General features: G+C 42.7%; 1 long non-coding RNA gene across 3 annotated transcripts; it reads right to left on the reverse strand.

Annotated features, from left to right (window-relative positions):
- Positions 1–586: 586 nt before the first annotated feature.
- On the reverse strand, positions 587–20,353 carry LOC145720791 (uncharacterized). 3 transcript variants are annotated; one of them, XR_014143999.1, is made up of 3 exons: positions 20,219–20,353; positions 8,323–8,551; positions 587–1,631 (listed from the first exon to the last, which is right to left on the reverse strand). It is a non-coding gene; the product is annotated as an uncharacterized LOC145720791 (long non-coding RNA). The 3 variants fall into 3 exon arrangements; XR_014144000.1 differs by lacking the exon at positions 587–1,631 and adding an exon at positions 6,214–6,469; XR_014143998.1 differs by lacking the exon at positions 587–1,631 and adding an exon at positions 8,001–8,079.
- Between the last annotated feature and the right edge of the window lie 367 nt (positions 20,354–20,720).

Here is a 20,720-nt window from a genome sequence, read left to right on the forward strand (position 1 = left end):
GGTAAATTGCAGAGTTGGAATTTTTTTATTCTAAATTCAGTGCTCTTTCACCTACAAAGCCTCTTCTTCATAGAAATCTAGGTTTTAAATCTTTTGTTGATATTTTCAATATATTGCTTTATACTACCTTAAGTAATCAAGAAAAAAGATACAGACCATTTAAATCAATCTTTAAGAAATTCAATTATTTTTATTTTTAGTTCAATTATTTATAGAGGTTTTTATAATTCTGTATGCGACCATCCTATTTAGTACTTATTTTGTATTTTATAATAATTTTTCACCCTAATAGAGTACTCTCTTAGAATTAGCATCTTCTCACTTTTACTCAGAAACCTTGGAGGGACTGACCATGAAGTTGATAAAGGAAATGTCTCATTTTAGATTAGCTACAAAGGAGTAAAAGTTTGGTCTTTAGTCCTGAATAAGCATTGTTTTTGTCACAGTTGACCTGGAAAGAGGGAGAATATGCTGCCTCAGCCTTATATTCTCCTGCTTAGCATGATGGCTTAAGAATATTGCCATGATCATCTAGAACTAATGATGTAATGTATGGGGATTAACATAAGAAAAAAAAAAAAAGAATATTGCCATGATGGATTTTGCCATATCTGTGAGCCACTTATGCTATTATCTATTTCATTTTTCTTTAAGCTTCCTATTTTTTGTATCTATTGTAACTCTCAACAATAATGTCTACAACATCACAGGTTTGATAAGTTATATATGCTTTTGACACAGACATAACAAGGTGCAAAGGGGGACATTTTCTGCCACCTCAGAATTTTGGCTAAAGTTTCAAAGCTTTAAAAAACTGATAAGAAGTACCCCAGCAATCTAAAGCAAGGTGTCAATGGGTGCCCAAGCTGAGTTTTTAGTGCTATCAAAACAAGGTTGAAGATTCATCAACAGGCGATACCTTACTGGAGTAGACAGTACTATGGGGGTCTTCCTTTCTTTCTTCAATGCTCTTCTCCCTCCCTTAAGCAAAGAAATTAGGCCTCAAGAAAAGCATAGTGACTGATGATACTTGTCACACATAGAGGCTGGCCTCTTACTCCCTAGCTGGATGCCAGCTTTGGGCAGTTACAAAGCATTAGTGAATTCTTGGGAGAACCCCAAACTGTGTTCTTTGGAACTTGCAGGAACTAAAGAACTCAGAGGGCAAGAGGCTAGTTGGTGTTGCCCCAAGCAGCAGCACAAGGAGAGAGGGTCAAACAGAGCAAGCTGCACTTCTATAAATGACAGACAGAGCAAGGTATGTGAGCACCTGCGAGCCACATGTATGTTGCCCCAGCAAGTACTCAGGTTGGAGCTATCTTGAAAGGAAGCTGCCCAAGATCTACCTGAGATGAGAGAACCCCAGTGGGAAAAGGCCAATTGGGATAAACTGCCAAAAGATAGGAGCCATAGGAGTGTCATACAAAGTTGGAGAGATAGTCCATCAGCTTTAGGGAATGGTCTTCAGTAGAGTGGTGGGAGCAACTCCAAAGGTCTCATAAAAACATGCCCAGTGGGAGCCAGTTTGGGCCTCTGTCATAGGAAAGGCAATGATCACAAGCTTCCAACAGCTCCAGGCAAGCCAGTCTTTCTATTTTCCTCTAGTCCTCTTCCTCTTCCTGGCCTTGACTCTGAAAGGGCCAGAGCAACACTGTGAATTGGAATCTATGAATCAAGAACAAAATAAAACATCATTCCTTTTTCCTGCTACTGGTCTTCAGGATCAAGGGTCAGATGGTGGAGCATAAAAACTCTGAATTGGATGAGATTGAAATTTGGATTTTCATGTGATTGGAATTTTTAATACGTGAATGTGAGACTGTTTTCTCCATGGAAAAACTAATCACCTGAAAGTAATTTTAAAAAGTTATGAAACTGGTCTAGAATATCATCCAACAGCAAGACAAAGATTGGACAGAACAAGCGCGAAGGCACTAAGGGAATTAAAACAATGCTATTTCCTAATTGTATGTTATGGTGTTCAAACCAATAAATTCAATAAAGTTATTCAGCTCAATGAATTCCATTAATAATTTTTTTTAAGAGAGAGAGAGTGCGAGCGGAGGGGCCTGGGGCGGGGGTTTGAGGGAAGGGCAGAGGGAGAGGAAGAGAGATAATCTTAAGCAGGCTCCACATCCAGCACGAGCGCTTGACGCCGGCTCGATCTTGTGATCCTGAGATCATGACCTGAGCCAAATCAAGAGTGAGAGTTTTAACTGACTAAGCCACCCAGGTGCCCCTCAATTAACAACTGTTAAAATTAATAATATTCATTCATGCACCCCTAAAATCACGTTACACACCCCCAGTGGTCCTTATTCCATATTCCACACTTTGGGAAAGATTGAGTCACATCGCATTAGAATAAGGAGACCATGTCAGCATTTCGGTCCCTGACCATCGCTTAATCATCAAACAGAATCATTTAGCGATAAGGACAGGATCTCAGAGATAGCAAATGACTTGCTCCAAATCACACAGCTACTTACTTTACTTAACCAATACTCAAGTATTCTAAATCCTAGATCAGAGTGCTTTCCTGAACACTATGTTGCATCCCTGGTTTACCATTGGTAAGTTTTAATATTGTGTTGAAAATTTAATCATTGAATATATATAATTTGTCCCCTTGATTGTTTTATAACAACCATAACAACAATTCTGAATGTCTACAATTTAATTAATCCAATATTAAAACTCTGGGAAAATAAATTGTCTTCAGATTTCTATTCTATCTCCTATATGTATGCCAGGCCACCCATTTACCTCAGAGGCTGGGCTTAAAAAACTTTGAGAAGGAATTTTTTGTAGAGTTTTCATGAATTCAACAAATTTTTATTAAACTCCTCATATGCCAGGCCTTGTGCCAGGCACTGGGAGCTTAACAAAAAATTTAGGGTTCTTGCCCTCCAGTTGTTCACCTCAACAGATGAGAAAACAGGTAAATACAGTAAAGCATGACAAGTGCTCTGATGGAGAGATACTGACTGGGCGATATGAGAACCAAGAGACCAGTCTCAGGAGGCCCAGGGGGCTCAGGAGAGGCTTTGCCTAAAAACATAAATATAAATATATAAATGCATATATATATATATATATATTTGGTTCACATCAGAGGTCATGACTAAAGTGGCATGGAGATTTCTACTGGTTTGCATGATTGGATGGACAGGAAAAGATCTCCTGACAGACCCCATGCCTCACCTGGTGAGGCTCTAAGGGTAAGCTCCTCTCCCTCCTGCTACATGATTTGAAAGAAACATTGCACTCTGAGCAAACAGAAGAGGAGAAATGGGTTGTTCAAGAACAAGAATCTGCCTTGAAATTGCATCTCTTCTCGTGATTTTACAAATGAGGAGGTCAGAATGCACAGCTAAATTGGTCAGAAACTGTGGTAGGCAGAAAAATGGCCCTCCAAGGATATTCACATCCTAAACCCCAGAACCTGTGAATATGTAACCTCCCATGGCAAAAGGGACTTTGCAGATATGATTAAGGTTAAGGACCTTGAGATGGGGAAAGTATCCTAGATTATCCAGGTGGGCCCAGTCTCCTTAAAAGTAAAAGAGGAAATCAGAGAGTCAGAGGCAGATGTGATTAGGGTAGAGGAGTCAGAGAGATATAGCCTTTCTGTCTTCAAAGAAGGAGAAAGAGAAGGATGAGCCAAGAATCGTTGGTAACCACTAAAAGCTGGAAAAGGCAAGGATGCTCCCCTAACCCTACTGTCACTTTGATTTTAGCACAGTGAGACCTGCTTTGGACCTACAAAATTGTAAGGGAATAAATCTGTGTTGTTTAAGCTGCTAAATTTGGGGTGATTTGTTATAGCAATGATAGAAAACTGATATAGAGCCCACGGCTCTTCACTAGAGTGAGCTGAAAGTATGGTGAAGAAATGGTTTCCAGAAGAGTTAATGACATACAAATAAGCAAATGTCAAAGATAACCATCCAAACTAGTTGTGTGTGTGTGTGTATGTGTGTGTGTGTGTGTGTGTGTGTGTTTAAAGCTAGATATAGTGGGCTGTTTTAGTTATTAAAGAAATATATTTTCATTGAGGGGTGGTAAGTGTTCCTTGAGGAAGATGTATAATTTTCTGCAGATGAGGGTAGATGACCTCAAAAGTCTAATGAGAAGTTCACTGTGAATACCATGTACATCTTCTCCCAATGGTAAAACAAAGGTGCTGATCATCAGTGGACCGTTGGCCATAAGAAGCCATAGGGAGGAATGGCCTGGACGCAGGCCTGCGCACCAGAACACAGTAAGCATTTATTCTCTTTCCAGTACTCTGTGCTGCTGAAAACATACCTAAGGAGACAAATGGATTATTGGGGCAATAAAAGCCAGAGATCTGTGGTGTGAGACTCATTACTTGCTTTTACTGTCCAAATAATCAGAAAGAGTAATCTGTAAGTATTCTTTCACAGTGATATTGGAAAGGAATTCTTCTTCCCCTTTCTCAGGCATAAAAGAGTACCCATGAGGATACATGGATTGCATCATGAATTTTTCCTTTGTCCTCAGCAGGATCCTGCTTTTGTGTTTGCTTAAAGTGGGATTTATGTGAAATAGACTCTTATTCTCTCTAAAAGTTCACCTACAGGTACAGATCAAACAATAATGGCTGGGTGATAAAGTACCTCTGCCCTCATGATGTAATGAAACTGCCCCAAATGAAAATGCTTCAAAGTTCTTTTCCATCTTTGCTTTCCATGAAATACAAATCATTTGCTGTTTTTATTTTCCTGCAGCCTTGCTCTTTTTGCCCCTTCTTTATTCATGTTCCTGGTAATGAGGTGTTGGTTTTGAGGAGCTTTATACAATATCGCAAATTCCCAGAATTGGCAAGGGCTTCAAGAGTTCATTAATCCTCCTCTTTGTTCATCTAATCTGGGGCTTTGCTCAAGCCAGCCAAAGAATACAACGTTCTCCATACTCCCCAAGATCCCCCGGTGTGGAGACTGTTAGGGGCTGAACTGTGTTCCCCCAAATTCATACGCTAAAGTCCCAACCCCAGTATCTAGCATGTGACTGTATTTGGAGATAAGATCTTTAAAAAGGCAATTAAGTTAGGGGTGGACCCTAATCTAATCTCATCTGACTAGTATTCTTACAAGAAAGGGAGATTAGAATAACCACAAAGAAAGGGAAGACCAGGTGAAGATAGAGTAAGAAGACAGACATCTATAAGCCAAGGAGAGAGGTGTCAGAAGAAACCCATCCCACTAACACTTTGATCTTAGACTCCTAGCCTCCAGAATTATGAGAAAACAAATTTCTGTTTTTTAAACCACCCAGTCTATGATATTTTGTTATGCAGCTCTAGCAAATTAATACAGAGAGCAAACCCATTAGTCCACTTACTGTTAGAAGAAATCTCCTCATGTCTAGTGTTCAAAATAGTGGCCTTTTTATTCTGTCTTTCATGCAAAGGGTAGGAAGTTCTCTCAAAAGTACCCTGAATATATTAGGGGAATCCAGAGTGTTAGATGTAGAAGGAGTGTGGAGATTATTATTTCAACCACTTTTTTTTACAGATGAGGAAACCGAAACCCAAAGAGGTTGAGTGAGTCTTCCAAAGTCACACTGCAAGTTGCCAGTCAAGCCCAGGAGATGGGCACAGGGCCTGGACCCCTGGCCCACTGCTTCCTAACTCATGCCAGAAGAGCTAGAAAAATTTTTAGAGAAACAGTGTTGGAAGGCATAATATGAATCAAGTGAATTAGGAACAGAGGATGGGAGCACAGATCACCTGTATATGGCACTTATTTCCCGGGATAATAAAAATTATTTCCCGGGATAATAAAAATTTTGCAGCATTTTAAACGGTTACAAAACAGTTCTGGACTCATACTTCATAATCAACTCAGGGGATCCCCTGTACATTTGACAATCGTATTACATTCTCTGCTATGACAATTTTCCTCTTCTGGGAGTTGGAGGGCATTACCATGACCTCCCCTGCCATGGTGAACCTCACAAGAGGACACGCCATGTTGAGAAAACCCAGGCATGCTTTCTTGCCTCTTATGGTTTCATCCGCACCTCTTCTGCCCTCCATCTCTCTCAATCTCTCTCTCTCTCTTTTTTTTTTTAACCCAGGACATTTTATCACACATCCATCTTTTTCTAGAAGCCCTTTGAAGGACAGAAAGCTCTATATAAATCATAAAGTAAGGAAAGATACAATTATATTATCTTACCCTTCTTTCTCTCTTTTTTTCTCACCAATCCTTCAACCTCTGCCATGGTAGTGGCAGGCGTCACACGTAAAACTCAAAACACTAAATTTCTTCCCTTTGGGTCCAGTTCTCTCCCCTGGAGTACAGTGAATCTGTCGATATCCCTGCACACTGCTGAGCACCAATGCTGCTGGAGGCCAAGGCAGGGCCTGCATCAGCGGATGGTGTCGATGCCTAGGGTCGCTGCCCTGCAGAAGATAGGAAGCAACAAGTGCAGGCAAAGCCTGCCAGCCTGGGGTGAGATGAAGCCCATTTAATAGAGAACAGAAGCAGGGGTCAGAGCTGAGCTGGATTATGATTTGTCTGGCTATCAACCAAGCAGAGTTGCCCTATGTGAACCTTCTGACTCATTAGGTTGGGGTTCTCAAAATGAAGTCTGTAGACCACCTGGGTCAGAATCACCTAAGGCCATGTTAAAAACTCAGACTGCTGAGCCTCACTCTAGACATAACAATTTTAGCAGCTTGCCAAAATCAGGAGTGATTGCCTTTAGGACACCAGCTTGCTGTGTTTGTCTTTAAAAAGCAATAGGATGGACATTCTAGAATATCCAAGCTGTTTTAGTTTAGGGGATTACTTTTACTTTTGACAAGTGTTAAAAACACTTATGAAATCAGAATCTCAGGGCTGTGGCCTTGGGGTTTTACATGTTCATTAAGTTCCCCAGTGATTCTTTGGTTCACTGAAATTGGAACTCTTTCCTGTAGTTTTCTTTCGTAATCCTCTCGGTTGATCATTTGGGGAGAATAAAAAAAAAGGGAAGGAAGAAAGGAGGGAGGGAGAAAGGAAAAAACCTCTGTCTTCATTTTGGTCTGCCCTTTTCAATTTGGTCTGTACTTGCCCTCTCGGGCAGGCGTACTATTACTCCATATTGCTCTATCCAGAATCCAACCGTCTCTCTTGTGTGGGACAAACGATGCCCTATGTATTGTATTCGCGGGACACGGGGCCTGCATCCTGAGGGCAGCTCAAGCATAGAGAACTCTTCTGGCCCCACCCCCAGGAGCCAGGCTTGAGCACGTGACCGCACTTCGCCAGGTGATGCTTCCCCCACTGGGATGAGGGAAGTAGGTGAGTGATGGGTTTGTAGGGGCGGCAACAGCATCCTTGCAGGAGCAATGATATCTTGGCCAGATCCCAGTGCCCACATATCATCCATTTGATAATGGTACTACTTGATAGTTAGGCAATTGAAAATGACAGCACTGAGCAAGTCACTGCAAAATTCTATACTAACCCTGGTTACACTCCTGGTGAGCTGCCTGACTTCAGGCAAGTCTCTTCTTCCTTTGAGGCCTCATCTGTATCACTTATAACAAGGAAAATCATTGTCCCCAAGCTGCTTAGTAGAATTGCAGTAAAACCCAATTTTAAGTATGTGTGTGCTTTGTAAACTGCAACATACAATAGAAATATTAGTGGAAAGTGAATTTTAAATAATTTATACCTGTTCTCACAGAAGCAAAAAATTTCCACTCAGCAAGAAGTATTTTTAGAAAGAGATTTTTGGTTTTCATGTGTGACTTTTAAATTTAACATCCAACTTGCTGATTTTTAACATCATGAATTTTTATATTTTGCTAAAGTCCCTGTTGTTTCATCTGCTATCAGGCAGGCAAATTCCCCAAAGGAATGAAAGCATTAAATAAAATGCTATACACACTACAGCAAAAACTTCTATCCATTTCCCAACAGCTGTTGCTTTTTAGAGAAACCAAATATTTTTGGAAAGGGCCACAAACATTCTGGATTCAAACCATTTATTAGCTTTGGAAACATAACATGCAGTCATCTTGCCAGTCTTAATCTTGCAGTTCCATTAAACACACCACAACTGCATCATAAAACAGAAAAGGGAAGAATTTATAAACAAATAAAGCAGTTAATTGGGGCAATAAAATAGCAGTTCCCTCCCAAGTGTGGAATTGCTGTGTTTCAACCTACAGAACCCTGAAATCCACTTGTCAGGAGTCTAGTGACTAGCAGAACCAAACACGGATCAAAGATTTCAGGACTGCTCCCGGGTCGGCAATGCTTACCTCTGCCACCACACCCTCGGTACCTCCTGCTCCCTCACCTGGCATTGCTGCAAGTCTTTCCAAGGAACGGAGCAACTCCAAGCACAGTACTCTCCCAGTCTCTGTTCCATAGCTCAGGTTCCAGCTGAAGAAGGAATCACTGGAAGATCCACAGCTATGGCTGCATCTGCAACACAACACTCAGGTGGAGGGATGGAGACATCTTCTCAGACGTGCTTCTGTTTCCTGGGCAGTGCAGTGACCTGACTGTGCTGTCTGTCTTGTGCACTGCCAAGACAAAAGCAGGCTTTGGAGCCATATGAACTGGGCCAGAATCCTACCACTGCCTCTTGCCTACTTTATGGCCATGAGCAAAAGCAAGATTTATAACCTGAGTTTCATTCATTTATTCATTCAACACAGATTTATTGAGCACCTACTACATACCATGCTCTGATCTTTAGATTTTGTAGCAGTTACATAGCAATGCTAAATCCTGACTTCAGAGAGTTGTTGTGAGAATCAAATGAGAAGAAAATAGATGTATGTGCTTATATATGTATGAGATATGTATGTATATACCCTTGCAGATAGTATGTGCTCACAAATATTCACTCCATGCATCCAAGCAGCATATGAGAATTATATTGTGTGCACAATTAAAATTATATCTTGCATAGTATTGCTTTTATTCAAGAAAGAGACAGAAAAGACTTAGGGTCCCCGCCCCCCTCCATAAATGAGGCCTGGCTTTACTCATGTGAACTGCAGAATAGTCAGAGGGATCTTAGCTCCCACTCTGAGAGGCCCTCTGTGGCAGTGGGATGGAGCAGAGCCAAGTGGTCCATGTGGGGAGTGCACTCATGACCTCTGCCTTGTTAACACCCAGGACCTGCACTCTTTCCCACCCTTGGAAATGTTTACAGTCCATGTATGTGATCAGATGCACACACACACACACACACACACACAAACACACACAATCTAGCAGGAAATTATGCCTCTTTGTAGAGGTCTGGCTTTTAGCATGTTTTGTTTAAACTCTCTAGAGATAAATTGCCCTTTACAGTTGTTTAATAGCTCCCATAATGCATAGGCGAGAGCTATGCCCAAAAGATGCTCTATTAATGACTTATAATGCTTATGAACAGTTATTTTCCTGACTTAAAAAGAATGAGATTAGTATATGGTACTCTTATAAACTACTTCCCAGGTCCTAAGTCAACCTAAGAGAAGGGAAATACCTGGCAGTCAAAATCTGTGTGAAGCCTATGTAAATGCTTGTTACTGCTTGAAATCTTTCTCAGACACAGCAACTGCACGTGAGCCTGCATTAGAAAAGGTCACCTAGGACACTATCGATTGGAGTTAGAACCCAATATTAGCCCTAAAAAGGAGGCGGGGGGGGGCGGGGGGGAATAGGAGAAATGAAAAGGACTTAATCTCTTCTCCAGGTTAGTATCTTAAATACTTATAATTCAAAGATTTCCAGGTTGTGCAGGCAACATGTTGGGTTAACTGGTTTCCAAATGTACTGGGATTGCTCAAACCTAAATGAACTTTTTATTTTTGGAATCATATGTTGCTGAAGAGATTGAACCCATGTGTCTCATTCATTTGCACACTGGCTGTAAAAACATCTTTAAGTAATACTCTGGAAAAGATCCGTAAGCCTTAAGCAAGCATATCATCTCCTTCCCCTTCAGACCTACCGAGGCACTGTGTGGGTGACAGTGCCTTCTTGTTTCTAAGCTTTGCCTGCTCCTGTCTCCTCCTACATGTAAACAAAACTCCAGGGAACCGGGAGTCATTTGGAAGGCAGTTGGAGTGCTGTCCTTTCATCAGCTCACCTGGTGCTCTAATAAAACATCCAAGAAGCCCACATCTGGTAGGTAATAAAACCCAGAGCAGAATGAAGATGCCTGGCTGCTAACGTGCTCTAGCCACCAGACAAAGCCCTCGCGACATTTTTTTTCAACCAGTGCTGATGCCAGGATTTTAATGGGGCAAAGCTGAGAGCCCTCGTTCTATGTATTTCTCCTGCATTGGGTTCACTGGCTATGCTGCTCCCATGCCATTAAGGGTTTCCTCCACAGCACCATCAAACCGGCTCACAGACCAAACAAGGAAAATGTGTCTTAACATGACAGAATCAAACACAATAATACTTATCTCATACTCCCATTTCCCCGGGGTGGTGGTACTAAAGGGCGGATCTTCTTTTTTCTCCACCTCTTCTTAGTCTCCCAAATAAGAATGTGTGTTAGATCTCTTTGCAGGAAGAGACAGCTATGCCAACCACAGAGGACATGATCTGACTGTCAACAGTGATGGATGAGAGTCTGTACATTTAATAAATATAAATGTCATAATCCAACCATCAAATTTAATAAACAAAAATACCACAAACCATCTTTCCTCTCTGCTCCATGTGCTCCTTTAAAGCTGATAACATTAGAACACATTTTGCCCAAGTTATAACCTCACCATCTGCCTGGCTCAACTTCTGAGGACTTGGTACGGGCTAGAAAGAAAAGCAAATGACTTCACACTGAGAAAAAAACGAGGGACGGGGGCCTGGATGGTTTTTTTCACTCCTCCTTTTCCTCCTGACCTATTTGTTAACTATAGAACCAGATGTAACTATCTGAGCATAAGTTCAACCCTCAAGAATTATTAGGGAGGCAGATCGTGGAGAACATTTTTTTGCATGAGTTACACGAACAAAACTCAAAAGGCTGCTTCCCCAGCAAGCTGCATTGTGCGTTTCAGGGCTTTGATTTGAAAATGTGGAGATGAGATGCAGACTGACTCATTAAGGATGCACTTTTTTTTGATGGCAAATTAATAATAATCATAACCACAACAATAAACACATAACAGAAAAAAAAAACAGTTTCATTCCTTGGCCAGATTCAAAGCTGTAACTGGAAGGGGTTCTTTATGTTGAGCTCAGGAGACCTCACTGGCTCAGAGAGCGATGTAAAGGGGGAACCCAAGTCCAAAGAACCTTAGAAAATGTCTAATATGAAGAGAGAGAGAAAGATATGCCAGATCTAATTTTTTTCATTTCCCTTTTATTGAGAGCCTGCTATGTCTTAAGTACTTTAGATACGTTTTTACAATTTAATCTCATTGAGTTCTTTCAAGAACACACACCAAAAGGTACTATTAACCCGATGTAGAGGCCGATGTGCATAGAGGTTCTATAACGTGCTCAAGTTTACAGCACTAGAATGGGGGAGAGCTGGTTTGACCTACTCTGGAACTGCTACTTCTTCCTCTCTGAGGTACCTCAGTTTTTCTTTGGGGAGCTGCTCCTCCCTCCTTCATGTAGTTTGACCCCACCTCCCAGTTCCAGGATTCACATTTATCACATCTGGCTCCAAGCCCACATTCACAACCACTATGCCATGGTGCCTGGGAAATAGATTCAGATGCTCCAGCAACACTGGTAGTTGGGGTCGTTGTCTGCCATAGAAAGCACATTTCTTCATACCTAAAAATCCCCAAGGTATTCAAGCTAAATCCAAAGGGACCGTGGGTTTCGGGATGTGTCTATTCGTTGTTGCTACTCTCATGCCTTCAGAGATGTCCAGGCAGCATCTTGTGCAAATATCTGCACAAGAGAAATCATCTGACTGCTTCAGAGAGTAGTGTAGTTTTCTTCTCTTTAGTAACCAACCCACACCCTTCAGTTCTCCAAGCCTCACACCGTACACAGCATGTTTCCTAATGAAGCCAGGGAAGCTGAGTGGCCATCTTGCCCCCTGCCGGTTCCATGTGTCCAAAAGTAGGCTTGGGTTGTCCAGGGCCTGGCACATGTCTCCGTGACTAGCAGAGAAACTAGTTCTGCCCTAAGACAGAACTAACCCAGCAGGGAGGAGGAAGAGAGGGGCGGTCTGTGCACATTTATCCATCTAGGCAACCTCTCTGGAAACCCTGAGCTCCTGGGTTCTTTAATATATAAAATCCAGAAACCCGCAGTACTGGGCAACACAAGAGGCAAGAGGATGGAGCCTGAGCAGAGGAGTTCTTTTGCTTGAGTTGAAATTTCTCTACATTCCCTTGGTAGACAGTGGGAGAAAAATGCAATGGAAAAATCTCGAGATTTTGCTACCAAATTACTACTGGGACATCACATTGCAATTGAAAAATTTTATTTGGAGCTGGGTTGGATCTCAGATTGTAAAGGGTATCTTTCCCTTCTTAGTTTTGATCATAAGGCAAGTCATTTTAGCTAGTGTCACAAAAATGCAGTAACTTCAGTGTAACAATTATTGTTCTTCCTCTTGACAGGACTCTCAGGCAATGGAAAGCAGCAGTACTTGGAACAAATATTGCTGCTTACCAGAGATGATGACAGGGGTGGGCAAAACTCTGCAAGAAACAGTCCCTGCCCTGAAAGCGAAGAATCGAATTTACACAAAGGCCATGGTCAATGCTGTAGTTTGGAGACTTCTACAATTTTCACAGCATGATTTCATACCTTGAAGGCCAACGTTTACTATTGCAAATTTCTGCCTTCCAGAGTCTTCTATGATTAAAAAAAGAAGAAGAAGAAGAAGAGGTGGGGGAGGAAGCTCAGAAACCAAATTTTCCATCCCTAGTGCTCTCCTCCCCAAAATGCATAAAACATTTGCAGAGGTTGGAAAGTAGGGAGGAAAAAAGATAGAATGCCTCCCTTCCGTTCCGATCTGTCCTTTCTTACTTGCCAATACCTTTAAAAAAAAGTAAGAGATGCAAGGGATCCTGTGGTCTGCTGGAGGTAGGCTACCTCTCCTCGGGGCCATATTCCTATTAGCACCTAAGTCAAGAATCTGGCATCTGTTCTTAATTATCCTTTTTAATTCAGAATATTAAACAATGAGTTCAATACTCTGCCTTCTTAGTTGAACCTTAAAATACCCATGTCGTTTTAACTGTCCTCCTTGGGCTCTGGAATCCAGAAAGGTCAAGTGTGCTCCCCAAAGATGCATAGCAAGGGCTTAGAAATTAATCCTGGACATCTGATTTGTTTCTAACTCTACATGAGTTAGCAGTGGCTGACTAATAGCAAACTTATTTTGAAAATGCTTGCTAGCTATTTTTCCATCACTAGATATTACCTGGTAGTTTGCCTCATAAATATTGTATCATTATGATTCCTAATATCTCTGTCAGAGTTCTTAACTTTTATGATAATAGGCAACTTGGAAACACTTTGCCAGACATTAGGCCATAATGTACAAAATAAGTGACTTACAAATGGGTTGTAGCTATCTAAAGCATGTCTGGTAAACAAATAACTGATACTGGACAACAGTGAAAATCAAAGCTTAAGTGCTGTCTTTGTGAAATGAAATCAGGACTGCTTTCTGGTTCTCTGTCTCACCATGAACTGCTAGAGCAGCTGCTCTCCTTTTCATTAAAAACAACCCCTTGAACAATAAACCCAGGAGGAAGCTATGGGAGGCAAAAATACAAATACGGCCATTCTCTAACAACACCCATTACGCTATCTGCTGAGTGGCTCTGCTAGTGTAAATAGAATATCAAAGTCGCTAAATTTTAATATCTTTAAATTCCAAAAGTAAAGTACTCCCATGAAGAATTAAGGCCATTCATTGAGGGTGGAGACCCAGGAATAAATTACTCTTTGGGACACTACCACCCAAGTTCCAATTGAGAACAGTTTTATACAGATGAAACCAGATTAAAATAAATTTTCAAGCATAACTTTGAAGAGAAAAGGACGTAAAATTTTAAACATTCAAATGTTGGAAAAATTGCAAGTAGAAGGATGAAAGGGGTTTTGCTTGGATGGTGGTGAGGGATTTAGGCTTTTTTAAAAATTTTCTTTCTTTTAATCCTCTGCCTCATTCTACCAAAGATTGGAGACAGCTTAAAGAAATAGAATAGGAAACTATTCTTAAAACTTGAGGGAACCTAAATAAAATTCTTAGATGAGAAAATACTAACTCCAAGAATGATATTAGCAGAGAGGAATGTACACCATATGGTAATATAGAGTTGCTCCCAAGCTTTCTTGGAGCCAAAATAAAGAGGGAAACAGAGTCATTTATAAGATTCAGCATGTCAACAAGACAAAAACAAACCAAATGTTCAGGAGAATCACATTTCCTGAAACTGAGACCTGGAAGCATTTTTCCTGTGGCATCTCCTGAAGAGGATGCAGGCTGATGCCCAACAGCATGGCTGCAGCAGACGTAACCAGAGTTGCTGCAGGCAGGTTCATCCGGCACTGTTTGCTATGGCATCGGGCCAAGGTCTGACTGAGCGAGCACGACTCTAAGGAAGGTGGGGTACTGTGTTTCAGAACAATATAACAGAGTGAGCTTCAACCCCGGCTATGCCTCAGAATCTTAACTGGGGAGTTTTAAAATATCCTGATACCCTGGCCACATCTTAGGTCAATTAAATCAGAATCTCTGGGGATGGGTTCCAGGAGTCTGTATTTTTTAAAAACAGTTTCCCAAGTGATTCCAGTGTGCAGCCATGGTCATGGGGCCTTTGCGATGGATGCTTTCCTGTTGTTCTCCCACAGGTGCCTCCCGATTCTACTCCCCCACTGTGAGGCCCAGGGCAGTATACAAGACTCACCACAGTTTAGAGCTTTCATGTCACTCCTGCCTTTGTAAACAGTGGTTTTGACCATAGCCATCTACCTGGAAGGACCCCCTCCCAACTATCTGTGCCTTGGCTATGACAGCTTCTGCTGTCAATCTTCATTGACATCTTAATTCAAAGATGACACCAACTGTAATCTTTGGGTAGGCATTTGACTCTTTAGTCATAGTCACATACTGACACAAGTGATTTTTCTTTTTTTCTTTTTCTAAATAATGTAGGACAAGTCATGCATTTTGACAGGTGCTATAGAATGGCTCACTCAGTACCCACTCCATCCCTTCACCTCTCCCTCAATTTCCTCTGCCCTCTGCTAGAAGGGCTGGAAAATTAACATATCTACTCAGCTTCCCATATAACCAGGGTTCATGGTTCTGATCACAGATACAAGCAAGATCCTTTGGAAAGACTCCTATTCCTAAGTAAAAAGACAAAGCTTCATGAAGAGAGGGTTTGCTTGACTCATTTCTTCCTGCCTGGAAGCAGCCAACTTTAAATCATATAGATGAAAGGAGCACACGAAGGCTAGGAAGAGAGAACACAAGTGATGACAGGGAGCAACGGCACCAGCCCTAAACTGCCTATCCTGGGAATTTTTATTACATGAGGAAAATAAACCCCTGTTTGGTATTAAGCCACTGTAGTCAAGTTTCTGCTGCATACAATCACATGCAAACCCAGGCAACACAGGTATGGTACCACTGAAGAAGGTGGACTAGAAGAGTGTTTGTCAAACAGGAAGTTAGAGTTCAATACTGAATCAACCTAAGATAGATATGGAGATGTAGACATGGAGATAGATGGTAGACAGATAGATGGATGGGTAGATAGATACATACAGATAGATTTATTTCAGTAGAAATGAAGGGTGTCACTAATCTACCCAATCTCTCCTCATCCACTACAAGTTAAGACGGTTGTGTCTTTCTCTGCCTAAGAATTAAGAAAAAATAGGGAGGCTTTTCTTGTCTAAGGATCATAGAGAAGATGAGGAAGGGGAAGGACCCCAAGGGTTAGAGGTGGTTGATGTGCCCCACTCCCACAGGGAGACCAAGTAGTGGACAGATGGTAAGGACCATGACCTGGATAGCTGGCAGGGTGCCCCATGGCTGGACTGAGGTGGGTGAGGGAAAGCTGTGAGGGCAGCTCTGTGGGCTGCCTTGACCAGTACTGCCTGACAATGCTGAATAGCACCCCATTTAGCAGAAGGCTCACTGGAAAGATTAAGGCCACCATGAGCCAGGACCATGGTGTTTCAAGGTTTCCTGGCACCACTTAAATTCTCAGATGCTTGTTAATTCATTAGAGGTGGAGGGACTCCTCCAAAATAACAGATACCGGACTCATTTTGATGAGAGAGGAAGAATTAATATGACTGGAAGAACAAAGAGTTGTGAGAGCGGATGGTTCTTGGATCTTCACGTTGGAGAATTCATTCTTTTTGCCCAGCCCATTATTTAAAGAGGTATTCATTCTGCGGTATAATCTTTGGGAGCAGTCCAGTCATTGAGGATTATATTTATCAGAAGATAATTAAACCTTGGAGAAAAGGCTCATATTTATTTTCGACCAAACTAGAGAAAAGGAATGAGAAAGCCAGTTGCCCCTTCTGGTAAGGCTTTAGTATCATGCAACTGGGGAGTAGAAGGGACTCTAAAGACCATCTGGTCCCACTACTCACGTGATGCGAAAATCCCCTCCCCAGCATCCCGGCATTGCACCTGCAACTCTGACTTGAGCATGCCTTCAGCCCACAAGACACTGTGGACACAGTGGCACAAACAGTAAGTAAGGGCACAGACTTTGCTCTCCAGACACTCATAATGAAAAAGTGAGAAACAAATGCATAAAGATTTGTAACAACACTTGGTTTTGGTGGGAAGTGGGGTTATGAGACGGGGCAAAGTCTGGACAAGGGTCTGCAGTGAGGGTCTGTTGGGGGTGGGAGTCAATGAGACACTGTTCAAAGGAAACTCGGAAAATCTTAGTAGAGTGGGGACAGACTCCACCAGTTGTACGACTTTGCTGTGAACTCAAATGGAGGGAAGGTAACAGGAAGGTCTAACTCAGGTGAGAACAGGAAAAGGAAAAAGAGGTGTATATATTACATATATATGAATGTATGAAATACTCTGAGGAATGCTCTATTCACAATTAAAATCCTACTTCCTACTCTGCTCTGTAATATTCATTTTCCCCGGGAAGATTACTGCATTTCATCTGGAGTTTTGAAGTCATTAAGAATGCACTCAAGTTCTTCCACCACCTTTGTCCAGCAATAAACATTACTGAGCCCAGCAGCAGTCAGCTCTTCTAGCAGTATGTGAGGGACTATTGGGGGGAATTTGAAAATTTTATGGTCTGAAAAGTGGGCCTTAGCACTTTAGCTTTTATTCTCTCAGAGAGCTTATAAATCCCTCTTCATTTAGCAGTTTTCATGAAAGTGACAGCTTTTGTTAGTCAGGCTAAAGCGAGATTAGAAATAAAAATTTTAACCATTAATCCTCTCTGATTAAAGTGAGACCAGAAATCAAATTGTTACCAACTGTGTGCTAATTTCAGCTTAATTCTTTGGCAAGAGGCGTTGGAAATTTTCAACTCACTGCACTAATTCACAATGCCTTACTACGGATGGCAGAAAGTCAAGGTCTCCTTTCCTCCTGGGTCCAGGGTGTGAACAATGACTATTTCAAAATCAGTCCAACAAAATATAAACATTAAATTCTTAGCTATGTTGTTTCTCAGCCATCACTTTCCACACCACTCTCTCCTCCTACTCACCACCAGCCTTCCCCCACTCCACCAACAGCTATGAAAAAATATCTCCCCAGAGACTAGAGAATCACAGCTGAATGCCTGGCCTTTCTGCATCAAACAGAGTGTCTGCAGCATCAAAGCAGGTGTCACCCCCACACAAGCCGTTTCTATTACATACAGTGCTGGGAGAGAAGGAAAATCTTCATGCCAATAAGCCACATCAATTCATCAATCAAAATGAATTCATGCACTAATTAAACTAGCAAAAATTTAAAAAGGCATTTGTGTTACAGACGGGAGAGTGGAGTGGGGAGGGAGATGGGAGTTAAAATTCCAGGGAAGTGAAAACTTGACAGACACAGCACCAAATAGAGAAGGCAGTAAATACATGACTGGAATTAATAGCAAGCCTCTCCTTAACTTAAAAATAATAAATAAATAAATAAATAAATAAATAAATAAATAAATAAATGGTACTCACACATGCCAAAAAAAAAGGGGGGGGGGCAAATATTTTCCTGGTTGGGCCAAAATTGACATTAACAGGAGTGCCCTCTGTACTGTGCACATTCATTGGGGAAGCCTGTGAGTAAAGTAAAACTCTATCCCTTTCTTCATATCCACTTGTCCCTTAATACTTAACATTTCTCCTACTGCCTTTGATGACTTTCCAAGTCTACTAAGTACTGTTGCATGGTTAGCACACTGCACAAAAGCTTGGAGCTGAGGGAAGAATGGAGGCTGAAACCTCATCCGTGCTCTGAAAGCAAAGTCACATGTTCTGGCATGGGGTTGCTATCACTAAGAAGTAGTGCCTTTTTCTTCATAAAAGGTGCCCTCTGCTTGTGTACCCAGAAGGCTGTGACCCCACAGAGGTCAGTGGAGGTCCTGGTCCTTGCTTTTATTTACCTCTCTTGTCTCCTCTGTTTCTCTGTTTCCTCCCTCTGAACTTTGAACTGAATACTTCTTCAGCTGTTTCAGTATATCATAAATACTTGAACAAAGAAAAAAAACTCAATTATCCATCCAAGTGTTTCATCTATATGACACCAAGTACTGACATACAGGGAAATATCTTAATGCTTAGTATTGTGTAGACAAAACATCTGGTTGATCAACTTAGTTCATGTTTCTTTCAGATGCTTCACTACCACAGAAATGCTCTCATACCCACTATCAGGCTGGATTCGCCTGTGTAGAGTGCAAACTAACTAGTCGTTTTTCTAGGCTCAAAGAGACTAATTCAGTATAGTAGGGGCCTGAGAGATAATAAAGGGACAAGGGGGCTCTTTTCCTCTTAACACTAAATAAAGAGCATTTAGCCCATATGCTAAATATTATGGGGAGAGAACTTTTCATCTTTACTCCAATTGTTCTGATGCTTCATTTGACAAGATTCTTTCCCTGTCTCTTGTCTGTGTTGTATTTAGAGAAGAAAAACTTCAATATTTGCCTCAATAACCAAATTTTATACAGCCTTTCAGGTTCACCTGTTTCTTTTAAATCTTGCTCTTCAAAAACAGGAGTCCAGTGGAATGAACTTCCTAAAGTTAGTATTAGGGCAAACAAGTGGCCCAATCTCAGCTATCTTTGTTTGAAATGATGGAGCAAAATGATTATATTAAGCATGTCATCTGAATCTAGCCTTATGGCCAGGGCACTCTATAACATCCCCATGGCAAATGTCATTCTCCCCATTTCCCACAAAGAGAAGCAGTTGACTGCAATGCTAGGTCCATGGTCAGACAGTGAGTCGACAGCGTAACGGGAACTTTCCAGATCTTCCCAGAATTGGCCCCCAGACTTGGTGCACAAGGGGTGAAAACTAAAACTCCTTTTCTTCTCCCCAAGGCAGACCGTGAAACTGTAAAGATGAGCGGGCATTTTGTTTTATTTTGTGTAATAAACTGTTCTTTTCACAGCAGCTGGCCCTGGGGGAGTTTCAAATAGCACTGCTTGGCTACAGCTGTGGGTGTGGCCCGGCTCAATCCAAAGGCAGCTTGGAGACCACAGCTGTGTCAGGCAGAACCGATCTTAAACCTTCCATCTGGGCTGCACACTTTCAAGTTCACCCCCAAACAAGTTGAGTCATTTTCACAAACCAGAACCCCGCAGAGGTTCTGCTCTTCCTCTGCCCGTGGTTACTTGGGGGCACATCCGCTATCCCCAGAGACTGACCTCCCCCGGCCCCCCATGTGGCTCAGGACAATTTCTGAACCAACCCTTCGCTAGCCACGCGAAGACCCCGCATTGGGGTTGATAAAAGTGGTCAGCCTTTTCATGGAGGCTACTGGGTGGTAGGGTTGTGGGTGTGTGTGTTTTGTGTTTTGATTTTTTTCATTATGGTTTCTTGGGCTCTCGGTCCGCTCTGACAAGCGGAATACGTCCCTCCATCCAGTAGATCCGTACACACTTCCAGAAAAATTTTCAAGGGTTTTCTTTGAGCCCCCGCTTCCAGCTGGAGCAAATAAATGACAACGTAAGCCTCCAGCAGCGGCGTCCAAGCCCGAGGACGGAAGTGCGCCCCCTGAACCGCTCCTCACCCTCCGAGTGAGGGGAAGCACTTACTCCTTTGTCTCACTGAGGAAAGTACGTGGGCTTGTGAACGGCTTCTTTTCTGACTGGACGACAAGTACGTCAAAATGGGCCCCGTCCGGGAGGCCAGAGAGAGAAAGCGCGGCGCCGGATACACGCCTGGGCGGCTGGGTGGCGAGGGCGTTCCCGCGCGGCGGAGGAAGCCCTGAAGGCCGCGCCGGGGCCCGCGGGAGGAGCCGCCGCTAGGGGGAGCGCCGCGAGCCCGCCGGCCTTTGTTCGCGCGGCGGCTGCGGCGGAGGCCGGGGGGCGCGCTCGGGCCCTCTGCGGTGGGAATAACCCGCGGGAGTCGGCGGGGACTCCCGCAGTGTGGGGCTGTGCGCCTCCGTCTCGCCCCGTCCCACACATCCGGCCGTCGACACGGTCCAGTCCCCCCAGGCCTGCGGCGCCGCGACGTCCCCCTGCGCGCCCAGGGGCTGGGGACCGGGACGCCCTGGGGGTGCAGACAGAGCGGGCGGGAGCCACCAGACAAAGCCTG

The sequence above is a fragment of the Leptonychotes weddellii genome, chromosome 3 (assembly GCF_054177405.1).
Source record: "Leptonychotes weddellii isolate Sample4059 chromosome 3, ASM5417740v2, whole genome shotgun sequence".
Classification (NCBI taxonomy): Eukaryota; Metazoa; Chordata; class Mammalia; order Carnivora; family Phocidae; genus Leptonychotes; species Leptonychotes weddellii.